Genomic DNA, 9,037 nt, shown 5'->3' with positions numbered 1-9,037 from the left:
ACTTTGTTCAATTATCGATAGTCAATGCACATACGTAGTGAACCATCCTTCTTTCTAAAAAACAAGAGGAGAGCACCCCATGGGGATATACTTGATCTAATGAAACCTTTGTCTAACAAGTTTTTTAATTGATCCTTTTACTCCTTTAATTCCGCTGGGGCCATTTGGTAAGGAGGAATAAAAATAGGTTGAGTACCCGAAAGAAGGTCTATACCAAAATCAATTTCCCTTTCTAGAGGGACACCAGGTAAATTATCGGGAAACATATTCGGAAACTAATTAACTATTGGGACCGACTCTAGAGTTGGGGCTTCAAAATTTTCATCCCTAACCATCATAAGATGGTAAATACAATCCTTGGAAATCATTTTTTGAACTTTAAGGCACAAAATAAATTGACCTTTGAACACAAAATTACTACCCTTCCATTCTAGGATCGGCTTATTTGGGAATTAAAACTTAACCATTCGATTTTTATAATCAATATAAGCATAACATCCATATCGCCAATCCAGACTAAGGATAACATCAAAATAGGTCATGTGAAGCTCAACTAGATCACATAGGGTGAATTTATAGAAGATCGAAATCGAAAAACTTTTATAGACTCTTTTAGCCACAACAGATTCACCTACAAGAGTATAAATGGAGAAAGGCTCTAACAATGTTTTGGGGCTAACATCAAACCTCATGGCTACATAAGGGGAAGAAAAAGACAAATTTTCACCCAGATCAAGTAAGGTATACACATCATAGTGAAAGACCCATAACATACCAATAACAACATCGAGAGTTTCCACCACCTCTTTCCTACCATAAAGAGCATAGAACTAATTATTGCTTTTACCACCCTTTGGTTTCACTTGAGCACCTTGAGCAACTTGTCCTTGAGGAAACGCATCTTCAACCTTACACTCTTTAGCATGATGATCCGGCTCACATTGGTAGCAAATATTCAATCTTGCTAAACACTCACCCTTGTGGTTCTTACCACACATCTTGCATGCGGGAGTAACTTGGCAAATTGGATAACCTCCTTGAAGCTTAGGGTTGGGCACCCTATATTTGTCAAACCTTGGAGTACTGGTATTTGAAGATCCTTGGCCGGAGTACCTCTAGCGAAAATAAGGACGCCCACCACCTCTGGACTTAGAATGAGAGAAATCACTATCATCGGTCCTTGGTTCTTGGACTCCCTATTCTTCTCCTTTATCTTCTCACTCTCTATTTTCTTTGCATAGGTCATAAGTCTAGAGATGTCCATCTCCTGAATTAACATGGCTATCTTATACTCCTTTGAGACCTTATCCAATATACCTGACACGAACTTGCTTATATGAACTCTTGAGTTGGCAATCATGAATAGAGCATATTTTGACAATTGGGTAAACTTGAGGGCATACTCCCTCACATTCATTCCACCTTGCTTAAGGTTGATGAACTCTTGTACTTTAGCCTCCCTCAACTCTAATGAAAAGAACCTAATAGGGAACACTCCTTTGAAATCATCCCAAGTCAGGGGATCCGCCTCTTTAGCCCTCTCACTTTTCCTTTGATCAAATCAAATTTGGGCAACACCCTTCAATTAATACATAGCCAACTCCCCTCTCTCAATCGGGATAACCCCATTGTTATCCACAATCTTGTGAATGCTATCAACAAAGTCTTGTGGATCCTCTTGCACCTTAGAACCCCAAATATTTAGAGGATTCATCCTCATAAAATCATGAACTCTTTTCACCATCGTACCTTGGGTTAATGAGAGCGACCACTTCATGGTTAACTTGGGCTATAACGGCTTGTGTAAGTACTTGGACAGCCACTCGAAACTTGACATTAGAGAATTGATCATTCAATGGATCATTAAGAGCTTGTTTCTCCTCATCAACCACGTTCCTTCTAGCAGGGTATCTTGGTAGAGACATATTCTGAAAATCATAAAGAACAAGAGTTAGAGGGAAAAGACTTAACCACTCTACCACATAACATAGATCATGAAAGAAGTGAGAATTTTCCTAAGACATTTCATTGGCTCCTATTCATACATGTGGCGTGCTTTATACCAATGAATAAGACTCTACTCAATGCGGCATGTTAGATTCCCTAAGACTTTTCTAAACTTTGTGTTCTGATACCAAGTTTATCAAAACCCAAAGTAGGGAGAAGGTGCGACATGACGATCGTGATGCAAGGGACCCCAATCAATCAATCATAGCATACATCGCATATGTAAGATAAAGAAATATAGTAATTTAAGTGGAAATAATCAACTCAAGGGAATGGGTCTAAGGGATAGCAACTCAATAGATGTATAATCCGGACTACATCACATAGCGTCTAAACATGTCTCCAATCTAGTCTTTGATGGGGGCTTATAACAAGCTCCTTTCTCACCCAAAATAATAATAAGAAGTAAAAGTAGTAGCAATATGAAAATAAGTCATTTCCCTCGATAAGATGAGGACTCACCAACTCTTGATATCGAAACAACTTTAACCATGAATAGGATGATCGTGATAGTCGTCTACCTCTATATTATGAGATAATGTAGGAAAAATATGCATTAGTACATGAAAGGTACTAAGTATATGAGATATGCATGAACAAGTAATAGAAATGTGAACGATATGCCATAGGATGCATGACCAATAATAATGAACATGAGTAAGTTTTAAAAAACATTTGGAAACATATAAAACTCATGGTGAATGCATATCATAAAACTTCATCATGAAACTCATAACTTGATATTTAACTTGTGTGGGATAAGACCTTTAATAGATATCTAAGACCATGAGAGTTATAACATGGAATCTGATGAAATCCTCATCGAGAGAGGATAGGCTACTTTACCAGGGTATACTCCATCATGGTACTCAACTCAACTCAATTGTGTCATATGTGGATCCACTAGTTAGGCCATTAAGGAAATCCTACTTGGGCAACGCAGTTTAGGACTTTAGGTTGCTACTAGAATTCCCTTGGGTAACTAACTGTATTATTGAACCAAACCCCACGTAGAAGTCCTCTCACTACTTAGTCAATATCCCAATGAAAACTCATAAAACATGATCATAGAATAATAGGGAAAGATAGTAACTACATATCAATCCATCTTTATAAAATAACAAAAGAATAACTCATTAACTTAGTGATTTGTAAGAATCCATAACTTTGGTGAGAATTGTACTTATCACCATCTTTAAACATGATTGTATGAAAATTGGGCTTACCACACTATAATAATTTTCTTTGTTCATAACTTGATCATCACCGTAAATTCACCATTAGAATCAAATCTCAACTTTAAATCATGAAAATTTTACATGAAAATCATTGAACTCATAATATATTCATAAAAATCATCTTTAACTTAATAATCATAACTTGGAAATAACTTTATTCATGACCATTTATAATTCAACTTAAAATCATGCAATTCATGCAGATAAATGCTTAGAATAATCATTGATAACAATTCAAAACGAAATTGAAACAGCCCAATGCAATTTATCAAAACTAGGGTCCATAATCAATTGAAAATTGAGAGGAACTTGAGAAAACTTTGGGGCTTCCTGGGTGAAAGGAACCTATGAATCAATCCCCACATAACTTGATTGAATTCACTAAGAATTAAAGAAGAAAACTTGAAGAAATTTAAAAACCCTAGCTTGATCTCAAAGAGAAACCTTGAGAGAATTGAGTTCCTTGCCTTAGAGATTTTTAGGAGAATGATTTTAGAATGAGGGAATTTAAAAAATTTGGTAGATATAGGGTTGAACGTAGCATTAATTGTGTCTAGTTTTATTGAACTGAACTTAGTAAAATGACATAATTGCCCTTCATTAAAAATTTAAATTTTAACCCTACAGATCAACTCTACGGGTCGTAGAGAAGTTGATGAGTCATCAAGATGACTCATTCTACATATTTGAGAAAAGGCCTTAAATTCTAGTCTCTAAAGTTTACAAATGAGTCATTATTATGACTTGTCATCCCATTTACGGGTCCTAGGCTTGATCCATCCTGCAGGTCCCAAATCCTGCAAATATATAGCTCTCTGAAGTTTAACTATGGATGTTATAGCAATATGTTTATACTTAAAAAGATTTGAACCTTCGACAAATGAGATAGCTTGAGCGTTTGAAAGAATATAACATTAGTGTGCTATACCATCTGGATAAGGTAAATGTGGTTACCGACACTCTTAGTAGATTGTCCGTAAATAGTGTTGCTCATATTAAGGATGAGAAGCGATAGTTTGTTCAGAATATGCATAGATTATCCCATTTGGGTATCCGATTGGTTGATTCCAAAGATGGTGGAGTTATTGTGCAAAATAGTTCAGAATCATCTCTTGTGGTGGATGTAAAGGCAAAGCAAGATAGTAATCCCGCTTTGGTTGAATTGAAGAAAATGGTTGCCAAAACATCTATTGAGGCTTTCTCCTAAAGGAGATGGTATTTTAAGATATCGAGGCCGATTGTGTGTTCTGAATGTTGATGGTTTGAAATATATCCTATTGTCTGAGGCCCATAGTTCACGGTACTCTACTCACCCAAGTTCCATAAAGATGTATTGAGATTTGAGAGAAGTGTATTGGTGGAATGGCATGAAGAGGAATATTGCGAAATTCGTGGTAAGAATTCTAATTGCCAATAAGTAAAAGTTAAGCATCAAAAACTAGGATGTTTGTCCCAAGACATTGAGATTTCTACGTGAAAGTGGGAAGCCTTGAATATGTACTTCATCACAGGTTTGCCTCTATCACAACCCAAGCCTAGGGCCTTGACATGACACAACGAATGAGACACCCAGAGGTACCTCACTCAAGCCTTTTAACATTCATTTAGATTTTCATAGGCAATGGCATAAACAGTAAGTAGAAATAAAATGGGATAGTGGGGCTAAGGCAAACAACATAGCAAAAGAGTAAATGTCCAACTCAAAACATCATACATTTATGTCCAAGCATACCTCTACTATAGACTTGGCGGGGGATAAGACATGTCCCTAGCTCACCTTCATAATAAATAGGACAAGTACCAAAAAGGAATCCAAAAGTCCTTATATAGCTCGAAAGAAAAGGGATATTGTTCCCGAAATATGGGAACTTACCAAAGTAGTAGCCTTCAATGATCAAACTAGCCACGAGTAGGTGAATGTAGATCAATGCCGGTCCCTACATGGTGATATCATATTGGAAAAGAGTATGTGTTAGTACTTTGAATGTACTAAGTATGTAGGCATGCATGAACATTTAAGAAATATTAGAACATTAATGTAGTACGAAACATAGTGCAATGCATGCATAAACTATCATGTAAATAACATTTGAAATATTCATTTTTATGGGAAGTTGACAATAACCACAATTAAGACCATGCGAACTATTACATGGAATCCAACATAATCCCATATGTTAGAAAAGGGAGTCTACTTGCCAGGTGGAGCTCCGTCAACTTTACTCATTTTTTTACCTTTAACTTTAAGGGCTTTTGTGGATCCACTAGCCTAATCCTACAAGGGATTCTATGTTGGCTCATAATTAATAATACAAGGGGTTGCTAATGGGATTACCTTACCGAATCCACCTCAATGCCCCTTTCATTGCTAAGTCAAATCCCATGAAATAATTCATATAATAAAAACATTGTCATTTACATAACTTTAAATTATCAAAATATCATTCAGTAGAATAGCTCATTAAAACCTTTATTAATTCAAATGTGAGAATTGTCCTTCTCACATGAAATCCATTCCTTGGCTAAGAAGCCCTTTTATCATCATTCAATCATTCTTTCATTTTATAAGATTCCTTTTGATCAAAACATTTGCCTTTAGAAACTTTCATTTTGGAGTCAAAGCTTTCAATAAAACTTCATTGTAACATAATGAAACTAGGTAGGTTCTATTCAATCAACTTTAAATCATTTAAAGCAATGACTGCATGCATGATAGTAATGGAAATGCATCAATTAAAGCATCTTAAAACAACCCACCAATACACTTTAAAACTCCTTTGATGCCTTCATAAAAGGACCTTTAACAAATCAGTCAATTTTATGCAATTTAGAGCCAATATAAGTTATAATAGGTAAATAAACTTCAAACACACAATAACTTATATATTTGGAATCATAGTATGAAAACCCATAAAATTCATCACTAGAAATTTAGTTCCTATTTTTAGTAATACACTTGGGATCCATGGGTGAAATAGCACATGAATAAGACCCACATACATTGGTGAATAAGGACCTAATGAAGCTTTGAGATTGGAGACTTGAAGAACCTTGAAGATGAAACCCTAGCTTTTTCTTGGGAAAACTTGAGAGGAGAGAATCTTGTTTTAGAGTCTAAATGTGAGAATGAAGAATTGGAATAGTTTAGGGTCCTTATACAGAGTCATTTCAATCCCTAAATGGACCACACTTTGGTGTTAAAACACAGGAACAGACTAAAATGCCCCTTTAAAATTTGGGTGGAACTGGCCCTATGAGTTGTCCTTATGACTCATAGAAAGGTCGGCGAGTCATAGGAATAACTCATCATGCTGGGTATTGGGAATAACCTGAGGATCAGCCTTCAGAATTTCCTCTACGACTCATCCCTACAAGTCATAGGAACTTCTATGAATCGTCAAGGGACTCGTCCTGCAGGGTTGGAGGGACCCTGAGGACTGACTATCTGAAATCCCTCTATGACTCAGTTCTATGAGTTGTAGTCATGAAAATTTATCTAGAATCAAGTCATCTTGGAAGGTCTCAAAAACCTACAAGTCCAAGCCTCTGAAGTTTCTTGACAAGCAACGACTCATCTAAACTTCTACGAGTCGTAACATGGACTCATAGACTCTGTTTTTCCTTAGTCAAATTTCCACCTTCCTAATCAAACCTACGAGCCAATCCTATGACCTATAGGAACTTCTATGACTCATAGGTTGAGTCATGGACCCTGATTTTTAGTCCATTTTCCATAATTCTCTTTTGTTTTGACATTTCAACTTATGGGGCATCCTCTAACTTGTAGGCAATTAATTCTATTTGGGTGATTATTGACCGAATAACTAAGTCGACCTATTTTCTCCATGTTAAGACTTCATATATAGCCTAGAATCATGCTAAATTATACATTCGGGAGTTGGTTAAGCTTCAAGATGTTCCATCATCTATCATTTTGGATTGAGGTACTCAGTTTACATCTCAGTTTTGGAGATCCTTTCAAACAGGTTTTGGTACCCAAGGGAAGCTTAGTACAACTTTTCACCCACAAATGGATGGTCAGGCTGAACGTACCCTTCATACATTAGAGGATATGTTAAGAGCATGTGTCATGACCCAACCTCACAAGTCGTAACTAGTGTCCGAGCTGGGTACTCGTATACATATCTATTAGACTCGTCAAACTGAAACCAAACACAGTATGAAGGCTTTATGAAAATGCAATGTCATCTCAAGCATTACATACATATATTAGGGTAACCTGTCTTCTGGGTAATCACAATCAAATTAACACATCATAATACATGAGCCGACAAGGCTGTCACTATATATAACATCCCAAGATATGTACATACGTAAGCCGACAAGGCTGCCACTACGAATGGGAACATCCCAACATACAAGTTATATAGGAATAACTGAACACATATATACACAAACCACACATATATCGATAGACCTCTAAGAGTATCATCCGTATCATATGGCGGAATAAGACCCCGCCATACCCCTAAATAAATATATATATATATATATATCAAAAAGGGTCTGTACTAAAAGTCTAGGCTTTGGGATAAATGAGCACTCCAAGACAGCTAAATAGAAGTCCCAAGCTGGTGGATCACCGAAGCTAGCATCTATACCTGCGGGCATGAAATATAGCCCCCCTCGAAGAAAGGGTGGTCAGTACGAGATGTGTAATATGTATGTAAAGAATGAAATGTAATAAGAAAGATCATAACTGAAGTAGAGAATCCAAGAGGCAAGTATGATAATCAAGAACTCACTGTACCTATGCCTAACGAAACAAATCATGCATATCATTATCACATACCGTACCCGGCCCATTATAGGACTCGGTGCCATAATCATATCATTATATTATCATATCATCATATACATATATCGTATCCGGCCTTCTAGTAAGGGACTAGGTGAACAAAGTCGTACGCATGTATACCGTACCTGGCCTATCATGGGAATCGGTGCTATAACCATATCATTGCATCATTATATTATAATATAGCGTACCCGGCCCCATAGTGAAGGACTCAGTGGATAATGTAGTAAAATATACCTGGCCTTGGACTCGGTGAGAGATGTAATAACAATATACATGAGCAAAATAGTGAGTAACCATATATATTTAGATCATCATTTAGACTCAATAGATAAGTAGACTAATCAATACTTGAGTATCAGGGCGATAGTCATGCTCAGTATTCTTTGAATGCAATTATGAACCATATTAGATAAAGCCTCTGGGATCATAGACACGTATCAAGATAATGCGAGACAACTTATGAAAGTTAAGGACATTAATCATTATAGGGTCCTTCATAGTAGGGAATTTCATATACCAACTACTGTCCAACATATAAAAGACTCAAGGCAGTAGCTCAACTACATTAAGAGTTTTAACGTCAAGAAGTGAATAAGAATCATGAATCATACTTGAAATCTATGAACAGAATTACTCCAAAGCTCATATCATATATCAACAATATCTAAGATATGCCAAAATAAAGAAAGGATAGCTTTGCATACCTTCAATGCTTATCCATAACACAATACGTATACCTTGCCCGCAGTGTCTTAAACTATATTGAGACATAAAGAACTATGGTTAAGCTATGGGAGGGTTTTAAAATGTACTCCAATTATGAATTCCCATGCATGAAGCTATTTCAAATGATTATTTACATGAAGTATGATTATGAAATTCAATGATTTCAAAGCATTCTCATGGTTTTTATCCAAATTGACTATGTATATGAGTGTTACTCTAAATTCAAGTATGATTTATAATTATG

This window comes from Solanum dulcamara, chromosome 5 (genome assembly GCF_947179165.1).
Source record: "Solanum dulcamara chromosome 5, daSolDulc1.2, whole genome shotgun sequence".
Lineage (NCBI taxonomy): Eukaryota > Viridiplantae > Streptophyta > Magnoliopsida > Solanales > Solanaceae > Solanum > Solanum dulcamara.
Note: the sequence above shows the minus strand (reverse complement) of the source record.